This window comes from Gavialis gangeticus, unplaced genomic scaffold, assembly GCF_001723915.1.
Source record: "Gavialis gangeticus isolate Ggan-Ray unplaced genomic scaffold, GavGan_comp1, whole genome shotgun sequence".
NCBI lineage: Eukaryota > Metazoa > Chordata > Crocodylia > Gavialidae > Gavialis > Gavialis gangeticus.
The window spans coordinates 9595840-9623657 of record NW_017729034.1 but is presented as its reverse complement, the minus strand read 5'-3'; the positions used below and the strand labels follow the sequence as shown (position 1 = coordinate 9623657).

The 27818-nt window shown below is 48.1% G+C and overlaps 1 long non-coding RNA gene across 1 annotated transcript in view; it reads right to left on the bottom strand.

Moving 5' to 3' along the window:
- The window catches only part of LOC109304579, a 44524-nt gene extending 27790 nt beyond the window's left edge, over nt 1–16734 (bottom strand). Inside the window, exon 1 of the long non-coding RNA XR_002099426.1 lies at nt 16267–16734. This is a non-coding gene — a long non-coding RNA (uncharacterized LOC109304579). The remainder of the gene's footprint in view (nt 1–16266) is intronic.
- Between the last annotated feature and the right edge of the window lie 11084 nt (nt 16735–27818).

Sequence of the window (27818 nt, the reverse complement as noted above, 5' to 3'; positions counted from 1 at the left end):
CAGAGGTAATGCTCTTCTAGACTTGGTCCTGGCCAAAGGAAACAACCTGATGACTGCCTTAAACATAGAGGGCAGCCTGGGTGACAGTGACCATGAAGCCATCTCATTCACTGTCCATCGCAAGGCAGATAAACTAGATAGCAGGATTGAAGTTTTGGACTTCAGAAATGCAAATTTCAAAAGCTCAGGTCACTAGTAGGTGAAGTGCTGAGGAACAAGGGACTGAAGGCAAAAGGAGTACATGAAGAGTGGTTGTTCCTTAAGGACACGATCCCTGAAGCACAAAGGAAATCCATTCCCATGCGGAGGAAAGGTACCAGAAGGGCTGGGAAGCCCCCTTGGCTAAACAGGGAAATCATGGTCCTCTTAAGAAAGAAGAAAGAGGCGTATAAACAATGGAAGCCTGGGCCATGCCCCAAGGAGGACCATACAACAATGGCCCACACTTGTAGGGAACAGATTAGAAGGGCTAAGGTGGCTACTGAGCTAAAATTAGCAACAGGAATCAAGGACAACAAGAAGTCCTTCTTTAGGTATGTAGGGAACAGGGTGAAAACAAATGGGAGTGTGGGGCCACTGCTCAGCAACTCAGGACAGCTGGTTACCAGTGTTCAGGAGAAAACTGAACTCCTGAATGACTACTTTGCTTTGGTCTTTCACAGGGCTGTGGGGAAAAACATGCCAGATAGGGTACAGAAGGAGCAGGGTAGGAATGACTGCCTTCCTACTATTGCTGTAGAACTGGTATGTGACCAATTAAAAAAATTAGATATAAATCAGCAGGCCCAGATGAACTTCATCCAAGGGTGCTGAAGGAGCTGGCCAAAGTCATTGCAGAACCCCTGGTGAAGCTCTTTCAAATCTCATGGTGCTCTGGAGAGGTCCCTGAGGACAGAAAGAGGGCCAATGTTGTGCCCATCTTCAAGAAGGGGAGGAGGGAGGACTCAGGTAACTATAGACTAATTAACCTAACTTCTTTCTCAGGGAAAAACCTGGAAAAAATCATCAAGGAGTCTATATGTGATAGACTTGCAGAAGGTAGGATGAATGACAGCCAGCATGACTGCGTTATGGGCAGGTCTTGCCTTACCAACCTCGTCTCCTTTTATGATGATCAGGTAACCCACCACCTGAATAAGAGAGAGGAGGTTGACATCATATACCTTGACTTCCAAAAGGCTTTTGACTTGGTATCCCACAATGTTCTTATGAGAAAATTGGAAGATTGTGGGTTTAACTGCGAGACAGATAAGTGGGTACGAAGCTGGCTACGAGGTAGGACCCAGAGAGTTCTACTGAAAGGATCTGTGTCATCTTGGCAAGAAGTGGCCAGTGGTGTCCCTCGGGGTCGGTGCTTGGTCCAGTGCTTTTTAACATCTTTATCAATGATTTGGATGTGGGGGTGAAGAGCTCACTGGTGAAGTTCGTGGATGACACCAAGTTATGGGGAAGCGTGATCACTTTGAGCTGTTTAAATGTTCACTGCTCTATGGACCAAATCCTGAGATGCCCCCTTGCAGGCTGAGAAGATTGTGTGTGTGTGTAGAGAGAGAGAGAGAGAGAGTAAAAAATATCTGAGAGCTCCTGCAGAAGGAGACCTCCACAGACGCTCACCTCATCTGCAGATACAGATGGACCTAGACAGGCTGGCAAGTTGGGAGGATTGGAACCAGGTGAGGTTCATCAAGAAATGTAAAGTGCTCCACCTGGGGACAAACAAACCCCTACACACCTACAGGCTTGACAACGCCAATCTGACCAGCACTATGTATGAAAGAGACCTGGGGGTAATAACTTACCATGGTATGAATGTGAGCCAGCAGTGCGATGCTGTAGCCAGCAGGGCAGATAATACTCTGGCGTGCATCAATTGATGCATCTCCAGCAAAACCAAGGAAATGATTCTTCCACTCTACTCGGCATTGGTGAGACCACAGCTGGAGTACTGCGTCCAGTTTTGGGTGCCACACTTCAACAAGGACATGGACAAGCTTGAGAGAGTCCAGAGAAGGGCCACCCATATGATCAGAAACTTGTATGGCAAGCCATATGAGGAAAGGCTGAGGGTCCTGGGACTCTTCAGCCGAAAAAGAGAAGGCTGAGAGGGGACTTGGTAGCAGCTTACTGCTACTTCAGGTGTGTACATCAGGGGCTTGGTAAACAACTGTTCACCAGGGCACCCTGGGGGAAAACCAGGAGCAATGGTCACAAACTCCTGGAAGACCCTTTCAGGCTCAACATTAGGAAAAACTTCTTCACAGTCAGGGTGTCCAGACTGTGGAATAAACTCCCTCCAGAGGTGGTGCAATCACCTACCCTGGAAATCTTCAAGAGGAGACTGGATGCTCACCTTGCTGGGGTCACCTGCCCCCAGTTGTCTTTCCTGCAGGGGGGCTGGACCTGATGATCTTCTGAGGTCCCTTCCAGCCTACATTCTATGAATCTGTGAAACTATGAAACTATGAATCTATAAGTCCTTAGGTTGAGATCTAAGTTCGATTTAGATCTGTTCTGTGTTGTAGTGCTTCCCAGCAGAGTTGGCTTAATGCTTTAGTCTTTTCATTCTTGTGATTGTTTGTGGACTTTCTCCCTATAAGATGCCAGCTTTTTATATTTCTCACTTATTCCATAGATACTGCCTTTCTTATATCAGAGGAGCCATCATTTCACATATAGTATTTCTCTCATAGCAATTCTTCATTTCATTATTAACAAAATTAGAAATGCAATGGCTTTTACAGGTGAACATTTGTCAACCATGATTAGAGCACAACCTCTGCCATGGCTGGCATATCTGTTAATGTGTCTAAAACACTGGTCAGGCTTTTCAAAAGTATGTAGAGGTTTTGGGCACCGTAAGTTTTGGCGTTCAATTTGAGGCCTGATTATTTTTCAGAAAATGCTGAGTGCTCAATCTTAAATAAAACCCTTTGTCAGGCAAACAAAACTAGAGCTATCCAACATCAGTGGTCACTTATGAAAATCTTGCCCATCTTTTTGGATATCTCAGTATCAGGGTGGGGGGAAATGTGCCTACTTTCATATAGGCATGTACTTGGTAGCCGTGTTGGTCTGAGACAAGAAGACACACAAAAAAATAGAACTCTTGGTTCCTGGTTGTCTAAGAAAAGGTATCATCTTGGAACCAAGAGTTGTAGTTCTTTGTATATATACTTTCATATAGCACATGCAACAATAGTTAGCATTTCTTCACTGACTGTTTTCCCAGTTTCATCAGCATTTTGTATATTTACAGGGTGCATTTGCAGAACATTCCTGAGTCAAGTTTAACACAGAGGTGACATGACTTTGGCACAGAGGTGTCATACCATAAGCCACCTAAATGGGGCAGAACCCAGCAACTATTGCTGATGGCTTAGTGTTTTTCATTTTGTTTTCACTTAGTTTGGATAATATAACCCAGGGCTGTCTAACTGGTTAACCTAGGGCCCCCTGGATTCCTGGTCTGGAACTGCTCAACTCCAACCACTCCATCTATTGCTGCTGTTATTACTATCAGAGTTTCTAGACTCCCCTTCTCTTCTGCAGTTTCCACTTCCTCCCCTGCCCCTGTGAGTAGGACAGAGCAACGTGTCTGGCAGGACTCAGGGACACTGTGCAGTGTGAGGGTGCCAGCATGGCATGACAGGGCAGAAAGAAGGCAGGAGCCCTTGCATGGAGGGATGGGGGGTGTCACAGTGGGGGTGCCTGGCATGGTCAGTGAGGGGGGAACAGGGATCCCCCACTGTGGGAGAACCCACTCATAGCTTCTGCTGCTACCTCTAGCCAAGCCTGACTCTTTGTGCAGCTCAGCTGGAGCAGGGCAGGAGTGGGTCTGCAGCCTCCCTACTGTCAGTGGTGGGTGGGTGTCAGTGGTGGGTGGGTAAGAGAGTAGGGGAGGGAAAGGGAGGGCATATACCACTGAGCACAGAGGGGAAGGGGATTTCTACCTGCCTTAAAAAAAGACCTCTGCTGCTGTTCCTGCAGTGTGCTTTGCCCACCCTGGTGCATGTGTGGGGGGGAGCCAGGATGCATCCCCTTTTTTGAAATCCTGGACTTGCCCATGGACAGTGCTACTCACAAGGAGTTGCATTGCCAAGCACAGTCATGGGTCAGGTGTTTCCCCCCACCCCAAAAGCATGATTGACTGAAAATTACAAGATTAAAATTTAATATTGGGTGGATTGAACTGATAAAAACATGCTGAATTGTAATCCTCCTTCCTTTGGGAATATAGGATCCACAGAGAGCTGACTTCAGGCAGGGCCTGACCTCATCTGTACTAGAAATCACTCTGTGCTGTATGTGAAACTTCTCCAGTGAGTTAAATGGAATTTACTCACACATTGGACCAGGACTGTGTGTGCAGTTGTAGACATGTGATGCCAATGGTAAAATTGGCCACTTGGGGTCGCCTTAACACCAACAATGATGTTGCTTCTGCATCATCACTTGTGAGTGTAGCCTGTGAGAATCCAGAGCTAAGGTAGGCAGCTGGCTGGAACCTTTTTTGGGCCTAGCAGTGGTGCTATTTTCATATCTTTACCAAGCACAAAAACACCAGTCTTCTTGAACGCGATGGGGTGTGCATGTATTGTGGGCTGTTCAGGAGAAAGGTGCCTGTGGGGACTGAGCACAGATCCTTGTATATCATATATATCAATTGGATTTTTGTGACACGTGGCTAGGGCTAGGAATGGGTTTCATTTTACACATTAATTTGTTAATTGTTCCATGCCAGAAGGCTTCTGGAGGTACAGGCCAGCACCATACACTTCCTGGTGAGGGCCCTTCCATTGAAAGACTAATGCTTGTGCTTCTATGCTATCTTCAATCCAAATGGCTTGCAGTACCTTGTGAACTTTAAAAGCTGGTCTAAATATAGTTCTGGGACCATTACGTGTCTGCGTCATGTTTATGGGAATAGACTGAATGAGGGCTCTGGGACCGGTGAGTGCACCCACTGCTGGGTCCTGCTTTTTGCCTGGTGTCCAGCACTGGCCACCGCCACTCATCGTGGGTAGGGCTGCCTCTCTCTGTCTTTCTGTATTTCTCTTCCTCTCCCCACCCCAGGAACTGTCCCACACTTACAGCACTTCCCTGCAGCTTACATCAGCTTCTGCTCCTCATATTGGAAGTAGCACTGGGTGGCCACCAGCATCAGCTGGCATGTTCCTGCTGGGGATCGGGGCATCTGCCTGAGCCTCTCACGATAGAAGGACATGCTGGAGGCTGAACCTGCTGAAGCTGGCACCCACATCAGTCTCCCTCTTTCCCCCCACTTACCTGCTGTTCCAGCCCACATAGGGAGGTTTGGTGAGCTGTTGTGTGTGGGGGGAGGGGGTGCTGACCCAGCCTGTGACAGCTCCCCAAAACTCCCTATGTGGCCCGTGGGCCCAAATAATTGCCCATCCCTGGCATAACAGCTACTCATGTTTTAAACACTGAGTCATTTAGTCCTGCCCATAGGAAGCCTAAATGTCATGCTGGCTAATGTGACAGTAATAACCAGCAGTCTGCCTACAGCTCTCATGTCGCTATAATGAGCAGGCCATTTTAAGTGGGGAGGCGGGGAGAGGGAGGGAAGTCTTTTGTCCATACATGTCATGGCCTGGCCCTTGCAGCTGCGGGAGGAGCTGTGGACTGCTGTGCACTCTGCTCTGCACGGAGGCTATTCCGTCAGCATGGCTGTTCGACAGACAGCCGCGTAAAGCTGGGATGGATTCAGCCAGCTTGAACTTGTCTGGGGCCACGAGTGGTTGCCCTGGGGACCTGGGCAAAATTTTTCCTAGTGCATGAGAGGAATGGGACTAGCCTGAGAGAGTCTCAAGTACAGTGCGGGAGGTGAGCGAGGGAAGAACTTCAGGTTGTTCCTCAAGAGTCTCTGTGTGGGAGGTAGAGAGGGGAGGAGGGAGGAGCGCTGATTACTGTGCGATAAGCTGTTCTGAGGGACAGGGAGGCCGTGCTGGTGGTGCAAGACAGCTGACCAGCATGCCAGGAAGCAAGGCTCTGAGACCTGTTAGTGGGGCACAGAGCTGTCAGGGTGAGTTAAACTGGGTGTTCCCACAGCCCCCTGCTGAGGTCTCCAAGTCTTGTCCCTACAGAGGCTGGGTTCAGTGTCAAATCTGAGCCTGAGCTGGGAACAGATGGGTGCCTTAGGCGGGGAGGCTTGAAGTGTGTCTCTAGGGGGAGGCACTCCTACTTTGAGCTGTTCAAATGTTCACTCCTCTATGGATCAAATCCTGAGGTGCCCCCTTGCAGGCTGAGAAGACCCAAAGGTGGTGGTGGGGGGAGTGTGTGTGTGTGTGTGTGCGCGCATGTGTAGAGAGAGAGAGAGGGGAAAAAAACACCTGAGACCTGCGGCAGGACAAGACTTCCACAGAAGCTCACCTTTGCTCCCTGTTGAGGAAGTGCAGATGAACAAGCCGGGGGTGTGACTGGTGGGGATGTGCTGTGCACAGATGTGCAGGGCTAATGCCCTGCAGAAGGTAGGAAAGGAGCAAAGCATGTGTGCTACTTCAGGATTTTGTATGCAGTTGTACTGACCACAGCCAGGGTATACCCTGGCGCCAGCGTATTCATCCACCAAAAAAAGCCCTCTTACTTGGCTCCTCTTCGTTTGGTCCTGGGCACTGCATCCAGAAGGGGTTCAAAGTGAGAGAGGTCCTGATTTCTGAGGCACTGCTAGCTGAGCAGAGGCCAGGAGCTATTTGTTACTTTGATTTAGAAAGGAATTGTTGAGCGTGAGCTGACTAAGTCAGATCTTTGCTTGGCCCCAGGAATTGAGCAGAGTCTGAAACAGTTTTGAGATTAGAAAAACTCCAACCTAATGTTGTTCTACAAAATGCCAGTCATTTGTGTCCTGACAGTGTCGGAGAGGTCAGGGGTATCTCACAAAGTGAGAGCCTGCTCCTTACTGCTTGGGCTAATGAGCTGTCAAAAGTCTACCAGAGATTTGCCAGAGCAAACAGGCTGGCATGTGTCTCAGAGAAGATCCCAGCAAAACCTTGGAGCCATATGAAAAGTCCCTCCTCAGATGAAGGCTGCCTGTGTGCAAGCCCTGTTTCAATGCCTCATCTTCTTCATGTCTCGGCCATTGCCAAGCCACAGAATGTGAATAGCTCCAATTTCAGCAAGGCCCTGCTAAAGGTGTTGTCAATGGCTGTGGAAAATTGCAGTGTCTGAGACTGTAGAAAGACACAGTATCCCTACAGGGATACAGGGAAAGGGAGGTGGAGTGGGCCAGGGGCTGGTAGATGAGACCTTACTCTACCAGTGACTTAGTGTGTGACCTTGGTCAAGTCACTTCAGCTGCCCATGTCTCAGTTTACCCATGTGTAATGAGGGCATGGTGACACTAGCTCACCTAGGAGAGCTGTGTCCTGAGATCTTTGCATGACAAGGACTGTCAGGAGACCAAAGAAAGAAAAGATGAGGAAGGTATGTGTGTTTGGGAGGGGCAGCAATGGAGACCAGCAAAGAAAAAAGATTGAGGGACTGGGGGAAAAGAGCTCGGGGAAGACCACTGGAGTTACCTCGGTCCATCTCCCCCAGAGAGGGTGACAGGACCAGATGTGGGGCTCCGTGGAACAGCTTTTTCTGCACCCAGCTCCATTTTCCTGGAATCTCTGAATTTGATCCTCCAGGCAGCCATTAATCTAATATTAAGCCCCTTAACCTCTCTAATTGTTCTCTTTCAGTGTCAGCTGGTTTCCTATTAACCTTTCAATCTCTCTGTAATGCAGTTACGTCTGACTCCAGCCAGCTCTGGCTCTAAAGCTTTACCTCCGGCAGCGAATTTTTCAAGCTTTAACCCCCCCTTCCTATTTTTTTTCTGTAATGATTATTACTGTTGTTAAGGAGCTGGTCTGATCCAGAGTCTGAGTGCACAGGGCTCAACCAGAAGTCTATAAATAGCCCTTCACTAACCTTGAGCCTTATTTCATTAAGCTGATTAGCTTCCCTCACCCCACTTCTCCATTATTGATGCTCTTTCTTTGTTGCCGTTCCAGACACCTGCTGTTGATGGCAGAGTTAACCAGCTTCAGGCTTTCTCTCCTGAACAAAATGGCATTGTGTTACCTGGGGGACATCATTAGAGCATTTCACAATACAGGGAAACCATCGACTTGGGTGGATTTGGCAGGCCTCATAATGATCAGGCTTCAAAATGGAAGCTTGCATTTGTCCTCACAGTGCAAAGCAACCATCAAGCAACAGACCTGGAACCAAGCCTTCCCTGTGCAACTCCAGCTCATTCAGTGAGCTTGCCCTAAGAGCAAATATCCCCTGCAATTTGTAGGCTGAAAGTGCAAAAGCAAAGGAGTCTGGAATGTGAGCCTATGTGCTCCACCTAAGGGGTGTTTTCCTAGAATCAGAAGATGAAGGTTGGAAGGGTCCTCGGGGGGCCATCTAGTTCAACTCCCTGCTCAAAGCAGGACCAGCCCCAAACAGATCATTCCAGCCAAGGCTTTGTCTACCAGGGCCTTACAAACCCACATCCCTTCAGTTGTAATCCAAGGGGTTGGGTTACAAAGGCTACCAATTCTAGCATGCTGTGCAACCAGCATCAAGCACTGAACTGATCATGTAGTGGTTAGTGCTCTGTGTTGTAGAGGCTGATAAATTCACCTCTATGTTCAGCACAGACCTGCAACTTGCTCCTGAAATACTTTAGAACCTGCCCTTAGCTCTGCCCTTCCCCTCTATCTTACAGTTCAGCACCTTAGGTGGGTTTACACGTCCCCCTCACCTTGCCTGGGAGTATCTCTTCCTTCATAGAAGGCAGTGATTGGCAGCAGCTCAGACCAAAAAAGAGCATTGCATTTTGGAACCTGTAGCCTGTGAGAGAAGGATGGCTGTAAGCCACAGTTTAGAACTGCTTGGTGTATATGTGGAGGTGTTAAGGAGCATCAGAAAGTTTGGGGGCACTATTGCACTTCCTTAGTTGTAGGCTTTGATGGATTTTGTGTGCTTAATGGATGAGAAAGAATTGGTCTGATTAAAGCAGGACACCATGAATCAGGATTCCTGGGTTCTGCTCTCAGCTTTGCTGTGTCCTATGTCACCTTGGCCAAGTTGCTTCAATCCTCATTTCACTTCCTGTAGAATGATTACATCAGTGACGAACCACCACCACCTTCCCATGTCCCCACACCACTCCTTGGAACCTCTTAGCATGTGACACAGCTTGTCCCCAACACTGCCGCAGCACCCATCTCTATGTAGCTGGCATTGGAGAATGCTTTGAAGAGCTTTTGACTCCAGGCACAGTCCTAGGAGGTGAAACTCCACTTCTTTCTCCCTTCCTTTGATCTGAGTGACCCACCAAAATAACAGGAGGAATGTTCTTATTGTCTCTCTGAAGCAGCACATGCACTGACGTTTAATAATAATATTATAATTGGAAGAGAAGGAGGTGATAAGGATGATCTTGTGTTATCCTTTCCAGCAAATGTCCTCAGTGTGGAAGAAACAGGAAGGAAAACAAGAAAAACTAACAAAAGTGAGTGAAGTCACATCTCTGCCCAAGCCAGCTGCCTTATATAGTTTTCTGGGAGGCAGCAGCTTCTCTGTAGGCAGCATAACAAATTTTGAGGGAAGAAGGGTATGACAACACGTATTCCAGCTAGAACTCAGGTATCCAGGTTGTAGCTGTATTGGCCTAGAGGAAAAAGCAATCAGGGCTCATGCTAGAGCTGATATCTTTTATTAGACCAACAAGATTTTTGGGAGCACTTGGCCAAATCTGATCAGTCACAAAGCTTCCTCACGTGCATGGCTAGCACCACAACCAAAAGAGACTTGGGGGTCATGATTGACCACAAGATGAATATGAGCCACCAATGCAATACTGCGGGTGGCAAAGCAAACAAAACTCTGGCTTGTATCTACCAATGCATCTTGAGCAAGACCCAGGATGTCATCCTCCTGCTGTACTCGGCCTTGGTGAGGCCACAGCTGGAGTACTTCATTCAATTCTAGGCTCCACAATTTAGGACATGGAGAAGCTTGAAAGACTCCAGAGGAGAGCCACATGCATGATTAAAAGGCATGAGAACAGGCCTTATGAAGAGAGGCTACAAGCTATGGGACTCTTCAGCCTGGAGAAGCTCAGGCTCAGGGGTGACATGGTGGCAGCCTATAAGTACATAAGGAGTGTGCATCAGGATCTGGGGGAACATCTGTTCACCAGAGCACCCCAGGGGATGACAAGGTCCAACAATCACAAACTCCTTCAAGACCGTTTTAGGCTAGACATAAGGAACAACTTCTTTATTGTCTAAGGCCCCAAGGCCTGGAACAAACTTCCCCCAGAGGTGATGTAAGCACCTACTCTGGACTCTTTCAAGAAACATTTGGATGTTTATCTTGCTGGGATCCTTTGACTCTAGCTGACTTCCTGCCCCTCAGGTGGGGGGCTGGACCTGATGATCTTATGAGGTCCCTTCCAGCCCTAATGTCTATGAAATTTATGAAATCTATGAAAAAAATCTTTAATTGCAAGCTTTCAGACACAAACACCCTTCATCAGGCATTGGACAAAAGGTTGTAAAAGTTTTCCTGGCTAGAAATGAAAGTTCATATTTCATAGGATTTCACAGAGAAGTCAATACATGGAAAGCTCCTCTGGGCAGGCAGTTCTTAGCTGGTGAGGAGTCTCTCAGCTTGCAATTAAAGAATTTTTTTTGTAAAAATCCTCTTGGTCTAATAAAAGTTATCACCTCTACCATGAGCCCTGATTGCTTTTTCTTCTAGACCAATAGGCTACAACTGGGATACCTGACACATGGAAGATACCACATTTTAGCTGATTTTTAAAATGAAATCTTCATAATTTCCCAAGCACGAAGCAACTGTGACCACCTGAAACCTGAGATACAGCTCCTGCCTTGGTTCAAAGTAATTTGCATCCTAACAGAGCCTCACAAGAGAGCTGAGAGACTGCTTACCAGCTAAGAACTGCCTGCCCAGAGGAGCTTTTCATCTACTAACTCCTCTGTGAAGTCCTATGAAATATGAACTTTCATTTCTACCCAGAAGAACTTTTACAGTCTTTTCTCTGATGCCTGATGGAGGGTGTTTGTGCCTGAAAGCTTGCAAGTAAAGATTTTTTTTTTTGCAAAAGTCTTGTTGGTCTAATAAAAGATATCACTTCAAGCATGAGCCCTGATTCCAGATAGAACTCGTCACTCCATCTGCTAGGCCTGAGGCAGGTGGCAAAAAGCCTGTTCAGCAAGACTGCCTCTCAAAGACAGGTGCATGCTAGTTTTTACCTGCTCACAGCTCAGTCCTGTGCTTAAAAAAACCAAAAACCTTAGTCCTGGCATTTTTACCAAGAAAGTAACTATTGTTCTGCCTTCTAGAAAGTGTCAGGCTGGCGAAGGTCCACCTCACTGGGGCTCCTTTCTTCAGAAGTGCTCAGAAGCACTGGAGGAGGTGTAAGAACCCCCACAGCACAAAAAAGGCAACGTGGCCACTGGATGACTGCAAAGGGACAGGTAGAGCTGGAGCATGGCCCAGGAGGGAAGGCTAGGAGTAAGAAGAGACTTCTGTTTCTCTGCTCTGTGACTTGGATGGTCCTTGTAGCCTTCCTATGCCTCTGTTTCCCCCCTGGGTGCTAGCAGCCTGTCCTTTATCTTTCCCTGAGCATGGAGAAGTGAGGCAAGGCAAGGCAGTCTTAGCTCAAACTGTGCAATCAGATCCACAGATATGGGATAATCTCTCCCCCAAGTTAAGTCTCTGCGACAGTTTAATATCCTATCCAGCCTTTTTTCTGTTACCATAACTAATGACTGATGATCTCAAGGCACATACTGCTAGACATGGACTGAATTGTGTTGATTCATGGTGTCCTGCTTTAATTACAGCAAACTCTAATCCCTCAAACTGAGTTTTCCCAGGGATGAATGGAACCTGTGGCTCTGATTGCACAGTTTGAGCTAAGACTGCCTTGCCTTGCCTCACCTCTCCATGCTCAGGGTAAGATAAAGGACAGGCTGCTAGCACCCAGGAGGGAAACAGGGGCATAGGAAGGCTACAATGACCATGCAAGTCACAGAGCAGAGGAACAGAAGTCTCTTCTTACTCCTAGCCTTCCCTCCTGGGCCATGCTCCAGCTCTACCTGTCCCTTTGCAGTCATCCAGTGGCCACGTTGCCTTTTTTGTTCCTCTGGCTACAGGGGACTTCAGCCAACCACATACCTCTCCACAAACCGTTGGCTGCCTGAATCTCTGCTCTGAACAATGCAATCTCTGTCCTCCCAGATTAGCAGCTGAGTGAGAGCCCAGTCTGTATCACATGCTCTCCACCCCCAGGAGGTATTCAGTGAGTTAGAAAAAAATAATTGAGGGTCTGAGGCTAGCAAGGGGCCGCAGCTCCCTCTGTGGGGGTCTTTTGGCAGGTGAGGTTCATAACTGGTTGCTGAAAAGCCTTCAGAACAGTCCTTGCTTTTTGCCTCCTCTTGGCACAAGAGAATATGATCAGAGATAGGGTGAGTGCCCTTACCACAGGGGTGAGTGGCCTGAAAGTAGCCAAGATGGAAAGACAAGGAGTCAGGATCCCCTGAGTAAGTTTCCTGGCTTTGGGAAGACATGCACAATGGTCTTGGACTTGTTGTTTCTACCTTTGGCTTCCTTTTACCCGGCTGCTGCTTGACCTGGAGCCAGACCCTTCACTTCTCTCCCCTTTGCTTCTGTAGAAAGGGAATAAGGACACACTCTCCCATCCCTGAGGGGAGTGTGAAGCATAATTAAAGGCTTGGAAGTGCCCTGAGACCCTTAGAAGTATAGGGCTGAAGGCACAAAGAATGAGGGATGGGGAGAATACCACTGAGGAGCCCAGCACAGCAAGTGCACATGGTAGCCAGCTGCAGGGGTGGATTCAGAGCGGGGTGCGGCACTGTAGTACCCTTTGCCCCCATTAGCTCTGTGCCATCTGTGCAGTGAGCACTTCTTGCCATCTGTGCAGTGAGCACCTCCTGTTGGGAGCCCCTTATCTGCTGTGAGCTCTATGAACTCTCTGCATAGTCTGCCTGGAGTCCTCTGAAGAGGGGGGAAGAGCTAACAGCAGCAGGCTCTGGAGCTGAAAATAGAGACTCTGTGCAGACCTATGGCAACCAGGCGGTGAGCTCACAATGCTCCTAGCACACCTAGAGGTCCAGCAGGAGTTGTGCTAATATGCTGGTGAGTTCCCAGAGTTCACTGGCATCCAGGATCACACTGAGGGGCTGCGGCTGCACCCTCTCAGGCTTTGCAGCACATGTATAATGCGCTCACTTCACTGTGCACAGATGAAGGAGGTGTGGCCAGACCCCCATGACTGTGATCTGGGATCTGTCCAGGCCCAGCTGCTCAGGACGGGAACCCTGTCTACTGCTCCTGTTTTATCCTCATCAAGACAGAGATGGATGCCCTGGAGGTGCCCCTAGTTTAAGGTCTGGGTTCCTGGCATGCTCAAGTGCTTGGGGCACTCCCAAACCATCCTCCCCTCTTTGAACAGAGCAGGAGGTGTGGGCTGGGCTTATTACCTCTGGGCTTGTGGCCAAGCACTCAGTCATGACTGCATAGCCCTACCCTTTGAGGCTTCTCCATTAATAGGGCACTGGAACCTGACAATGGGCAGGCTTGTCTGCCCTTCATCAGGGGACCTCACCAAAGAACTGAGATATGAGTCTTTGCCAATGAGGATTTTTCATAAAAGTTTCTATCTTCAGGGCTAGTCACTCATGCCTCCCCCACTCTGCTTTCCTCTTGAGTGGGAGGGGAGCCTCTCTGTGGTTAGCAGTGGGAAGTCCCAAAGGCCTCCGCCTATGCTAGTGTTTCTGAGAAAACCTCTTGCTGTTCACTGATATTAGTAAGGCACTGGTGCCGGGGCAGGAAGAGAGAACTGCTGTAGAGAAGGGAAGATGGTTGCAGCTGCAGATGGTCTTAACACCATCTCATCCAACTTGGAATTGGCGACATGGAGGTAAAAAGTGCCTGGATTGTGTCTCTATTGGTGCCTCCTCCATTGCTGTCACTGGTGCAGCTGTATTGCTAGGAGAAAGCTTCCTGAGAAATGCTAGTTGTTAAAAACCTTTGCAGCAGCAGGATGTTGACCTCTGTTGTCCCCCTGCTTTACCTGTGGCAGGTTAGGGTGTTATGCCTTGTGGCTGTGTGGCAGGGTTAACTGTGTCATTTTAGTGACAGGTTAGACAAGGATTTGAATATGGATGATCCTGCCTTAGGCAGGGGCTGGACTAGGTGACCTCCAGAGATTCTTACCAGCCCGATTTCTATATGATTCTAGCATAGGCCCAGTGAAACAGGAGCTGGGCCTCACCTGGGTGAGGCAGCTATTTGCTGTCTAGTGTGGGTGACCTCCTTCTGCACTCCCTCTCTATGTATTATGTGTGAGGAAGTCAATTAGCCCATACTGCTGCCTTCTGATCATGCAAAGTGTCCCTGCCAGGACTAGAGCTGGCGTTAGGGAAAATAGTACCATGGGCAAACATGTATTTTGGCAACCTCTCCCTGCCAAGTCAGTGACACTGCTGCAGGGGAGGCAGAGACAGAGGAAGAGGCAGAGGCAGGGACACAGTCCGGCAGGGAGGTGGAGCATCATGGTGTGCCAGGCAGGTGGGTGGGCAGGCACCGCTGCTGCTGTGTGGAGCGAATGGATTGGAGCAGGTGCCACCCTGCCTGCATGTGCCCTGCTCTTAGGCAGGGTAGGGCAGGGCAAGGCAAAGCAGGTTGGGGTAGGGTGGGGGGAGAGTACTGCTGTGAGTGTGGGATGCTTGTGCATGTGTGTTTGATGCCCCCCTGACTATAGCACCCTGGGCAGGTGCCCACATTGCCCACTCCTAAGGCCAGCTCTGGTTAGGACTAAGCAGGTCCTAGTCACTAGGAAGTTGTGAGGCAATTACTGACCACAGTATAAACATGTCTGGTCCAGCTGAAAATCAAAAGCTGCTTGGGTTAGTTGAACAGATGGATGGATTACCAGATCCCAGAGTTTCTTTGTGATCTGAGGTAGGCTGACATAATCTGGCTGGCCTGATCTGCACTTAAGTTATACTGGGATATCTCTTGGTTTTATAGTTAGTCTAGGATAAGCAGTAGTGTAAATGTGTAAAAGGTGCTTTATATTGGCATGGCCTATTCCCTTTCCTGCCACCCTACATGTATATCTGCTTTAACACTAGGAAGATTTTGCCACTGACTACACATAAACAGCCGAAGCTGCAGTTCTTTCTGATAGACCCAAAACATCACACAGATATAGTTATTCTCCTCTCCATATGGGAATAGGTATAACAGTGTAGCATCTCTGTACCAATATCACTAGTTTAAGTGAGGAGCCATGGTATATAGTTCTGCCTGTGCCATAACTTTCTAGTATGGGCAAAGCCTCAACAGTTGGTAACGTATCCTTTTCTGCGTGATAGTAGGTTGCAGTAAGACAGTGCATTATTGCCTTTGCAAGAAATTTGTTATTAGCCGTGAAGGCAACTGTAGCACTCCTAGGTGGTGAGCTAGGCAGCTCAGTGGGATGGATTTGGGAGTGAAGTTGACTGAAAATGTTGAAAATACTGTATTCAAATCTTATTTGCCCTTTTGGAACTGTTAGAAATGAATGCTCCAGGCAGTCTCAAAGGGTTAACATTCTGGCCATTCTGCCTGGCTTTTCTGCTCTCACAGGAGACTTCCTAACAGCCTACACCAATGATCAGTCATGTGATCTCATTGTAGCAGTGTGATATGGATTTAACATTTTAATCGGATTAGAGTGGGTCTCTGACCCCTCTCAGCTTATTTCAGGAACAACTTTTGCTCAATGCCTGAGCTGTGCTGCCTAGGATGGTTCTGTGCAGAGAGGAACAAACACACCTACACTGATGAAGAGTTACAACACAGAGACTTTTCATGGTAGTCAGTTTAGAAAGCTCTGTATGAGGCATCAACTCTTGAAAAATGCACAAGGGGTTAAGTTGTGCAGTAACATCCTTCCTTCTGTTGCTGTGAGAAACGACTTGGGGAAAACAGTGTTTCAAGCTGAAGCATCTTAGTGGCAATTGGTGGAGATTCTTCAATAAATCAAGTGTGCTTAAGTGCAGCATCACATGCTTTCCTGTAATTCAGCTGGTGCCACTCCAAAGGTAATGTACATTAGAGAGGATGATTGGCAAAAGGGGATTATCCAACACAGGCCTTACCTTGGACAATTACTCATACCCAAAAGTCACTTAAGTGATATCCTTTTTTAGATTTTGTAAACTAACTCACCCTTTCAGTGGTGCCTCTCATCTTGGACTGGCACGTTGCATCTCCAGATGGGTACTATGAGGGAGAAGACCACCTCCCTGTGTGGGCTGGCACAGACATTGTAAACTAACATGCATGCTCTCAAGCAAACTCCTGCCCCATTTCTCCCAGATGGACAGGGCCAAGATTCTTCCCTGAAGGAGTCTGATGCCTCACAAACAATTCCCCCAACAGAGGTAGCAATGCTCCCTCCTGTTTTATGCCATTTGATACTGAGTCACACCAGCTCTGTAAGATGAATAGAGATGTGAACAGTTTAATCAAACTGGGTTAAAACAGCAACCAAGTCACAGCCATGGCTGTGAAATATGTGATTGAATGACAAGAATCCAGCATGAATGTTCTACTTCCCTTGGAAATGCTGAGATCTGCATGTCATAGCAATATCTGCATAAGGATCTCGGTTACTTTAGGTGACCATTAATGTACTAAAGGTGAAGATGACCAGCTAGGCTGAGTGCCATGCACAGAATTGCCTTAGTGCTGTTTTTGTGCCAGCTGGTCGCATGAGCATCTGTCTCCACTTCAGATGACCCAAAGACTTGGTCAGGAATCAAGAGAACCTCACCAGGATGTGCCATCACTTTCTCTGAGTCCTTAACGGGATATGCGGTAACTGAGCCATGAAGGCTTTAGGGGATACTTTTGGATTAGTCATGATCATGAGGGCAGTGCTGCTCCTTCTCCCTGCTCCACAGCCATCCTGTGAAATGTGTCCTTGGAAGAGTTAATCATCCTCCTGTCCAGCACAGTGATTTGAATCTCCTTCTAGCTACTCAGCAGAGGTGCCAGCAAATGCTCTGGAAGCTGTGGGAGACTTTGACTGTCCTCAAGGTTTTGGACTTTTATTCTCCTCCTGGCACTTGGGACTTGAATGCATTCAGGAAACTGATTAACTCAGCCACTTCGCTCTCTGAGAGGTAATGTTCTGCCAGAAGTTAAATATTCACTCCTCATTGCATGCAGAACAATAATTGTGAAGAGCCCAGCTGCCTTTCCTTTTCATGCAGCTTTTCTCCCTCCTTAAATGGCACTATAAACTGCTGGTTGTGCGGCCGGGAGGTTCCAAATTCCACCTCCCTCAGTGGGCCAAAGGCCAGTGGCATAAATCAGTATAACTCCAATCAAGTGATGCCAGTTGACACCAGCTAAGCCTCTAACCTCAAGTCTAGGAGAGTTCTGGCTCCTGCTTTATGAAGTGCACCTTGGCACACCTGACAAACACCTTGGTTCCAAAGTACATCTTCCAGGAACACCAAGTGCTGAATTTTTAAGGCTCTGACTCTTTCCGTTCCAAAAAGCTGATTCTTACAAAGCCTTGCCTAACTACTGTGCTAGGGGAAAGCTTCAGCTGTTGTGATGGCACTGGCAGGGCTCAACCATTGGAGCAGTTTGAGTAGCTGTGGGATGGGTGCGTTTACCAACATGTCAGCATTTGGCAATACCCTGAGCCCATCTGGGCACCCTGGTTGAGTAGTGGTTGAGAGGGAATGAGTGTGACTTAAGAAATGACTTGCACACCACTCCCTAGCAACAAACTAGGCCATAGATTCACTGACCAACCTGTTCTGCCTTCTGCTGTACCTTGGCTTTTCCCTAGCAGTCTCCCATTTGAGTATTGATCAGCCTGCTTAGCTTGTTTTCTCACCTGGACACCCCCAGACTCATAGATGTAGGAATCAGTGGGTGCATTGACACGAGATGCTTAGTGCACAGTCACCTAATAACACCGTGAAGTAGCTTGCTGGGTAAAAACCATGCTACTATGCTGCTGTGCAGTAGTATTAGGCTACTGTGCAGTAAGCATCACTAAAAACACGTGCGCCGGTGCTACTGCACAGTAACTCTAGTTACAGCGCATTAGTTATACTTCATTAAGCAAGTACTAAATTAAATGTGCAGTAAGTACTGCACATTAATGAATGCATAGACGTGCCCAGTATGATGCTCTTGTTTCCTCTGACTCATCTGTGGGTCTCTCTCTTTGTGCTGCTCCAATATCAGTTTAACTTATTAACATTTCAAGAAACAATAACAAAAAAAAAAATTCCACTGCACTCAGATAATCCATAGGAAAATCCCACTTTGGCACGTAAGTGCTGGAGGCTGCACTCGTGCATTCTTCCCAGGGCCCTGGGGAATGGAAATTCTCAAGCTCCACTCATTAACAAAATAGATGACCGTTACGTAAGACCACGTGAGGGAAGCAGGAATGTGGGTGGGCTTCAGTCAATGAAGGAGTTAGTTACACATCACTGAGCTTGACAGGCCTGGGAGAAAATGTCCAGAAACCTTTGCTTGTTCAAGGGCTTAAGTGGAAGAGCTTTAGCCATAAAACCTTAATGCTGTACCATTTGAGCATGGCCCTGTGGTCTCTGCTTGGTAGATCAGCCCTGCAGCCTCTTGCAGGTGACCAAGAAGGGCAGCCTTATGAAAATGTTGAGAAGTCACATGAAGAACACAACCTCCAGCAGACCTTTCAAAAGCAATTAGGGCCATGTGCTGGGGTCAGGTTCTCAGTGAGTCCCTTTCCTAGCAGGCCAGTCCTTTTCTGGCTTGGGTAGCCATTGCTCCCACTTTTGATTTTGTGCTGTGTCAAAATGGAAACTTTTGTCTACAACTCCCTCCCCCTTCCCAAATTGCAAAATCAAACCCCAGCTGGTAGAGGTTGCAAGATAATTTCTATCCTAGCCCCAGTTTGGTTTCCATTCTTTGCCCTGCATCCTTCAGTAGAAAGTCTTAGTAGTTTGACTGAACAGACAGTTTCTAAATGGAATTACCCACTTCCAGGATGGCTATTAGATTATATTCATGGTCATGTGGAGGAGGTTGTGATGTTAGCAGAGATCAAACAACTCACTCTCCAACTGAATTTTCCTACAGCACCTGTAACACAATACTTTGTAGCTGCGTTTTTTCTGAAGATATTCTACCTTGATATGGAACCACCTTAGTTCCTGTAAGTTAACCGGGTCGGGGCCTTGTCAGCCTTTGGCAGGATGCTCCAATAAGCATGATGATGATACCTAGCTCTGTTAGATTTGGTGCTTTTCATCAGAGAACCTCAAGATGCTAAACATAGGAAGGGGAAGTGATGGGCCCAAGCAGGCTAGTGGCAGAGATAGGGACTGAACCTAAGACTCATTATCTTATGTGAAGGCATGTTAATAATTCAGCCCCACAATTCAGAGCTCATGGTGCCAGAGGGCACTGGTGCAGCCGGAAACACAATCTTTCACATAGCATAAAATAGGAAGGTCATAGCTGTAAAGGTCATTAGAGGCCTCAGGGCAATTTGACAAGGACTGGGCTGTTACAAAAGCTTTCTAGCCAGATTCCTGCCTGGTTGGCTTGGGGGAAGCAGAGTGCAGAATAGGGTGGGAAATGGGTTTCCTGTCCAGAAAACAATGTCAAGATTAAAAAAAAAAATGTTCAGATTAAATCAGAACAAAAAGCTAGAATCTCAAATTCTCAAGAACTAAAAAATGAAAAAAAAGAAAAAGAAAAGGGAAAAAAATGGATCAATTGAAATTGCTTCATGTCAATAATTTTGCAAAGACGTGTTTTTATTTCATTCCTGTTTATTACTTTTTATTTTTTACTTGAATTAGCTTAAATTTATAAATGAAAAGTCATTTGCAGCTGGAGAATCAGAATAATAAACAGGATATGAGTTTCTTAATTTTCTATAATACTTCATTTGGTTGAGAGGCAAGGATGTTTGTGAATCATATCTTTTGTTAGACCAACAGCTTGGTTGAGATAAAGTTAGACAAGCTTTTAATGCAAGGCATTCTTCATCAGGTTTGAGGTTTTTGCTGGGTACTTCTAGATAGCTGCTGGGTTGCTTCCTTGAAGTAGCTGTATTATTTGGATGCTGAGGGCATGAGATTACGAACACATTTCTGCAAGACAAAGCAGAGGAGGAGTTTCCTGAGTGTCACTGACTGTGATAACTGCCCATGTGCATGCTTCCATCCTGGGGGAAATGAAAGCTGATCCATGGCAGCTTAGTCCTCAATGAAATAATGAAGCAGCTGATGCATGGTAAAGGAGGGCAGGGCTTTATTGTATAATCACTTGTACATATGTTTCTTTGAGAGAACACTTGGAATAGACCTAGTGTTTTCAGTGTTCAAAGCACTATGCACATACTACTCCAAAAGATGTGTATGCATTTCTGTCATCGCTGAGGCAGAAGCAGAATGACTTTGCAGAGGGCAAGTGGCAAGTAAGGTGAAGAGCAAAGACTGCAGTTTAGTACTGCCTACTATCTCCTTCACATTCCCTTCTCCAGACTAGGCTGCATACTGTTCAGGAGAGACCTTTGGCAATGCAAGAGGCCAGATAAATGTACACATTTTAATTAATTATTAAACACGGAAATGTAATTATTGATCACATCCATCTTATTTGAACCCCACGTAGACACTTAGCATAGCTGAGAAGAGAGACTTTAGTGAAACAGGAGCAGGAGAGGATGTTTCCAATGACCAGATTTCCCCATTCTAGGAAAATGTGGTCACTTGGGGCTGTCTGCATCTACCATTTCCAGCAGCTGATTAGGTAACTTGATTAGAACTCATAAAGGCAGACTTCGGGGAAGCCTGGAAATGATAGATATCCTGATGACACTGATTTCCACAAACAGCCAAACTAGCTGTTCTGCCTGCTACCCAGCCGTTTCCTTATCAGAATATCTATGTATCTAATAGGAGCAATTATGAGCAGGCAAAAGAATACACAGTCCCCACCTTTTGGCATTTCAAGGCTAATGTGATTTTTCTTTGCACTTCCCAAGGATCTCTGGATGAAATATTAACTTGTGTACTGGGGACAAAGGGCCTGGCAGGCTGTAAAGCAGCAGTCTCCCAGCAAGCACCCTGACTGCAAGGTGGAGGTGCAGGGAGGATGCTGGATGCTCATGGGTAGCAGTTCTAAATCCAGTGTCAGGTCTTTGTGCTAGATCCACAAAGTGACTGCAGTGCTGAAGTTTTTGGCTGCGTGCCAGCAGGTGAAATTCTCAGACCCCAGTGAGGTGTGTGGGCCCTCTATATTATGCAAGGGGAGAGGTGGCCACCTCAGAGTGGGATTTGTAGATGCCAGCTACTTTGGGGTGAAGCCACCTCAGGTGCCCAGTAGGAGAGCTAGCTAGAGCCCCCGCTTCAGACCAGAGGGAGATTCCTATCTCCTCAGGTGCCTAAAACAGGTGAGGCCTTTCTTATACACTTGTCAGGCCAGGCCTCTTTTGCTTTGCTTTCTGTACATGTAAACCAGTACAGCCTGTTCCACGGTCAGGTTGTCAGTGACCGAACTGGTGTCCCCATCTGGGCTAGCCTGGATGCGGAGGGTGTGCGGTTACCCAGCAGGACTAAAACCAAGACTTATCAAGGGCAGATGATTTCCCTGAGAGCCAACAGCCATCCCTGCCTGGAGAGAAGATGGGTACTGCTGGGTCATTCTGTCCAAAGAATCACTGATGATGCATCTAACCTAGGAAGGTTCTATGGTGCCCCAGTGGTCACAGTGGCACCAGGACTGACTTGCCTTTCTTTTACAGCACAGAAGAAAGAAAGTTCTCACCATCTTCCTCAGGAGAGACTGGCAGAGATGGACCTTCAGACTGGTATGGAGTTAGTTTGAGAATCCTAAATTAGGAGGACAAGCAGCATGGTGGGCTCAGGTAGTTGGGCACGTGTCCACCAGCAGACATTTGAGGATCTCCATGGGATCTAGATGTTGAATAGACAGATGCAAGTCTCTTTGAGTCTCCAATCCCTGGACGTTTCCTTTTCGTGGTGTCCTTGGCTAAGGAGTGCTGTTGAGGCTCTGGTGCAGAGGGCATGAAGACACAGCTGGACACACCTGGTCCTGTCCTTTGATTCCTCAGGGCTTTTGTGTTGAGGAGCTCAAATTATGGTCCCCAGTTCATCTGCAAAGGTGGTATGCTGGGCTCACCAGGAGTCTTTGGTGGATAATGTCAGGCCCATAGGCAGAGGGAGAAAAAATTAATTGGGGGGGGAGGGAGGGCTAAGATCGTGTGCACACCCCCCACCCCCAGCAGGCAAGGGGCCATGAGAGGGGCAGATTGAGGCCCCAGTGGTGAGGGAAGGAGTGGGGCAGAGGCAGGGGCGGGGGCTGGGGTGAATGGGGCCCCAGCTGGGCCAGGTGGTGGGACAATCAGAGCCTGGATGGGACGTGAGGGGGCTCCTGTCACTGTGTGCACCCTGACAGATGCCCGGGGGGCATGTGCCCCCCCGATTTGTGTGTGGGGTGGAGCGGCTGCTGCTGTGTGCTGGGCTTTGCATGCTGCTGCTGCTGCCCGGGCTCCAATTGTACCACTGCTCGGCCCAGCTGGGGCCCCATTCACCCCAGCCCCTGCCTCTGCCCTGCTCCCTACCTCACTGCAGGGGCCTCAATTGCCACCCCCCGGCCCCTTCCCCTTCCCCTTCACAGAATAGACTGATACTTGCCTGCTGTGCTGGGCAGCCAGTGATCCCCATGCTGGCCTGTGATCCTGGCTGCGTGTGCACCCCTCCCTTCTCCTGCTACAGCTCCTCTCCATTTCCCACTCCTGCTGAGCTCACTGAGCCCCATTAGCCTTCTGCTGCCTATGGAGGAAACCTAGCTAGCCCTTGGCGAGCAGTCGGAGTGGGTGAAAACCTCACACAGGAGTGATGCCAACTCAGAGCCCCCTATCCCAGGATTCTGAACTGAGTGTGACTGTCCTCAAAGCACAGTGATGTCCCTGGGGTGATGCCAAACTTAAGTCATCCCATGTTGTGTGGGGCAATGCTTACAAGAGCCTGGCATATATTGCACAAATAGCTGCTCTGAAGAACTATGCCACCCTCCCTTCCCACCCAGTTTGTACAGAAGGGAAAGGGAGCACAGAGAGGTGATACAACACAGGCAAGCTCACACAGTGAGTTACCGGCAGAGTTGGGCACAGAACACAAGCATCCTTGCTCGCCATCCCCTTCAGCTAATCATGTCTCTATGCTACACCTCTGAGTGAGTTACAAAGAGTCGATGCAGAGTCTGATCTGGCAGGGCTGGCCTCTGCACTTTGTGGCTGTGGCTGCTCTGATGGCTTTTTCTTACAAGTTTCACTAAAAGCTTTTGCCGTATACATCCTTTGGCTCCTTCTGGCTGGCTCCACTGTAAAAGGATTGTCTCTGGAAAACTCCCCCACACCCCTAGATGTTGCAATGTGGTGGGAGTTCCTGGAAGGCAGGCTGGGTCTTTGCAGCCTCAGGGCAGGGCAGGCCTGGAGGTGACCCAGAAAAGGAGGGGTATAGGCCAGGTTCCCTTGGGCCATTGGAGGCTGGCTGTGAGTTAGATCACCTACTCAGTCTACTTGAACCTGAGTCTAGTAGCTGAGTCAGTCTTTGGCAGTTCCAGCCTACAGGGACTGCCCCTGGCCCCTCCCAATCCCTGTGCGGAGCTCAGCATTGGCACTGTGATAAATTGGGCCCTTTGTTGCTGGGCCTTTGTTCGCAGTACATTTAATCAATGAATGTTGGCCCTAGATCTAAATTGCAGGTACTGAGGTACAACTCCCATACCTTTGCAGCTGCCAAAGGTTCAAAGAAACCTTTTAGAGTCCCTGGAATAGCATACAGAGCGCTTGTGCTGGGGGATGAGGAAACAGCCCTGCCCTCCAACAACAGCTTTGCTCCTATCTTTGAAGAGGCAACATAAAGAGGGCTTTTTACTGTGGGGTCATGTTTCCATATTAACCAAGGGGTGTACAAACACCAGAGTTAGTTGTGGTCTGATAAGGAGGTACAGACAATACAACAAGCAATGAGGTTATGGCCTGAATGGACAGACCCCTGCATCCCAGTAACCAGCCTGTGAGTGACTGAGGGTAAGATCAGTCGGCCTTCAATGGGCTAATGTCCACTTGTGTGATGAGATGGGCAGCTGACTAGGGCAGGAAGCCAGAGCCCCAGTCCCAGTGCTGATTCACTTCTTGCAATTCCTTTTCAGCCTTTATGATGCACTGTTTCCACTCATGCTCTAAGGGTGCTCTCCAGTCAATGCACAAGCATTTGTAATGTGTTCTGAGATTTTTAGAGGCTGGAACTATGAAAAAACACAAGTAAGAAGTTCCATGGCATCAGGAGAGATTCGTGCCACTGGGAATCCAGGCAGGCTATCTTTTGTGTCTGATGGAAGGAATAACATTAGTTACCAATCTTCTTAGTCTTCCCCTAAATCTAAGGTGAAGGAAGCTTCTGCCCTTCTAGCACTGAGTGACTCAGAAAAAGCTATGTGTGAATGAACAAGCTAGCTTAGGGTAAAGGATTATGGCAAAATTAGTTATATTTATTCATTAAATAGGCAGCAGGCAAGCCCTGGAAATGCATGATAATAAGTAAACATGCTATGAGGGGAGTGCAAAAGTCCTATGTGCAGTCAACTTTCAAGGCAGTTCAGGTGCACCCTCAGTCAGAGGTGAGGAGCCAGGACCCCAGTCTGATGGGCTTTATAGGCCTGGAAGTTCCACAAGCATCTGGCAAGTCTTGTTCATAGAGAATCAGCAGCTGAGGGTAAGACTTTGGGGTAGAAAAGGGAAGTGAGGTTTTTTACAGAGAACAGCCAGAGTATGAGTTTGTTCAAACTAGAAAGAGGAGAACATAGTATTATTGCAAGCAAGGTTGTTTGAGTATGGAGGTAATGATAAATTTGGAGACCTAGGAAGTAAGGCAGTAATAGATGCAATAAGGTACAAACAATACAATCAGAGATCAAATGACCTGGCCTGTTGAAATGATTAAGCAGCATATGGCAAATAGACTTCTTGCCATATGAGTATTAAATAAAGAGCCTGCAGGTAAAGGATTAATATTTAGGAAATACGTTCTGGATAGGATATGACCCAAAGTAAATTGAACAATGCTTTGTGTACAAGCGGAAGGCCAAGCTAGCTGGCAGGATTAGTTTAGATACTAGTAATGTAAGAATTAGATTAGATACTAGTAATGTAAGAATGTACTACACGAACAGGGGAAAGACACAGAAGTATGAATTGGATGAAGGGAAATCATGGGAACCATCAACCTGTTGACCAGTGGCACTGAAAAGGACTAAGGAAATATAAGCCTGGATTTGAAAGCTGGGGTACACAGTGAGATAGCTGAGGGGGGATTGCTGGTGAGAAATTCTCCATGCAGTGAAGCATAGGATTGGTTGGCCTTCTGAAGATGGAGATTATTGTCAGCATTGGTATACCAGGGGGCTTTAGGAGGATATCAAGTTAGCTGGATCTGATATGGTTTGGAGGAGATACTGGCTCATGGGCCCAGTGGGCTTGAAACCTGGAGGAAGATGTTTAAAGGATATGAGTTCTTCCAGGCCTTCCAAAGCCTTATGTTCATCAGTTCTTCCTTCTGTTTCTCCCTGGGCAGTCTAGTGGAACTGGTATGGGCACCAATGTCCTGTTTCCCCATTTGCCAAGGCTTTGAAGCTGTTATTGGAGAAAGGGACATTTGATCAAAGTTTAGGATCTCACCTAAGTATGGAAGTGGCAGAGGCAAGAGAGATAATAAGGTCTTGCCTTTGGGACTGCCAATCATGGCAGCAGAGAAGTGTTGGTATCTGGAAAAGGGGCTGCTGAGCAGATCAGCTAGTCCTAATGTTAGAGCTGGGTCTGGTAACCAGGTGCATCTGTGAGCAAAGAGCGAGGGAGAGAATTGTTTAGCAGCCCTGGCCTCGAAGCCATGTCTTCGATACTTCTGCAGTGCTCCTGGGATGTGCCACTGAGACGTATGCCCCAACCATCCTGAGGTGTCCCCTGCTTTGTTCTCCAAATCTGCACCCCATAGCATCTTTCCTGCCTCGTTGCCAAGAAGATACATGCAGTGTGGTGCTGATGGGTGGGGCATGCTTCTCAGCAGTGGTGTCAGGAGTGGTGTAGGTGGATCCTGAGCTCCCACAGCTGCAGTCTTGGTACGCTGGATGTTGCATTGGGTGTAGGGTGCCTGTTCTATGTGGAGCAGGCACAGAACCCTAAAACTGTGCACACTCAGACTGTGCACAAACATGTGGCTTCAAGACTTCCAAAGCCTCTGGACTCCATACTTACTTCATTGATTAAATTCATGTTGAGAGTGCAAATGAGTAGTGGGAACTGTGACTTAAGCCCAGTTTGCCAATAGAAGAGGCCCAAATTAACCACTGTGTTACCTCAGCATTTTTGCAGTGTTGCAACAGGGAGAAATCTGGCCGTGGACGTGTCTGTTTGTTTCAGTCCAGATATTAGCTGGAGAGGAATATGAATGCCTCCATTTCATTGTGAACAGGGCACTGTATTCCCAACAATAGCCATGTCTCATGCTTGGCTCACATGCTTTAGCTTGGAGAGCTGCCCAGCTTTGTTTCAGCTGATTCTTGATATCAGCACAGAAGGAAGGTGTCAAAGCCCCTCAGCAGGACTTTGTTCCCTCCCATCGGGCCAGAGCTTCATGAATCACCAGCTGCTGCATACACTGGAGTGGCAGGCTGACTGGTATCCTCGCAGTGAACTCAGCTAGGAAAGAATGCTGGCATCTTAATAATCCTGAATAAGGCAAAGCTGAGCCTGAGAGGACTTTTCCACAAGCTTTCACTGGTCATAAATGGAGCCATGGGGTGGAGGGATCCAGGGTAGCATGGAGTGTGTTGTACACAGTTGGAATAACCTTTTGCATAAGGTCATAGGTCTTGAGGCTCTATGCTGGCTACCTACTCTGATTTATATCAGCAGTCAGCAGCATTACAGGCTAGGGACAGACATTCAAAAAGCCAAAGCCCGAATTGATTCAACCTTTGCAGGTTAGTCTAACCTGGCTAGGTTGAATGGGTTTGTAACAGCACATTCTCTCAGGACTGAGGAAATGCTGTAACATGCCCTACAGTTGCTCCGGCCTGGTGCCGGGGGGTGCTAGAGCACACTCTTGGCTGCAGGAAAGCTGTGCTGGGAGGGAGGGAAGGGGGGGAGCATGGCCAATCTGGGCTGAACTGGCCAGAGAGGGGTTTAATTGCCCGCTCCCTGTCCCACCGGCAGAGACTCAAGCTGGGCCTGCTGCGTGCTCCCTCCTCAGTGCTGCAGCACTAGGCACAATGGCCCCAGAGACAGGCAGGAAATGGGTTTATTCTCTCCTCTACCCCCACTGCCCCTGGGGGACCACAGCCAGGTCTGCCCACCCTGGCTGCCGCCGCTTGCTCCCTGCTTGGGGCTAGAAGTGAAATAAGTCCCCTCTGCCGAGGCTGGAGGGAGGAGGAATAACCCCTGTCCCCCGCCTAAGGGACCCTGTCAGCCAATGTCTGGTTGCACCCCTGCCTGGCCACTGTAGCGGTGAAGGGTCAGGGCCCTTAATGGGGCAGCAGCCCCTGTCATAGTGTTGTGGAGCGTGAGCCTCTTCCTGGCGGGGGGTCCCACTGTGGAGCGGGCAGAGTGTGCATGGCAGCACCGGGGCTTGGAGGGCTCAGCACCACCATGGTCCATGGCAGCTTTCCCTGCCCCA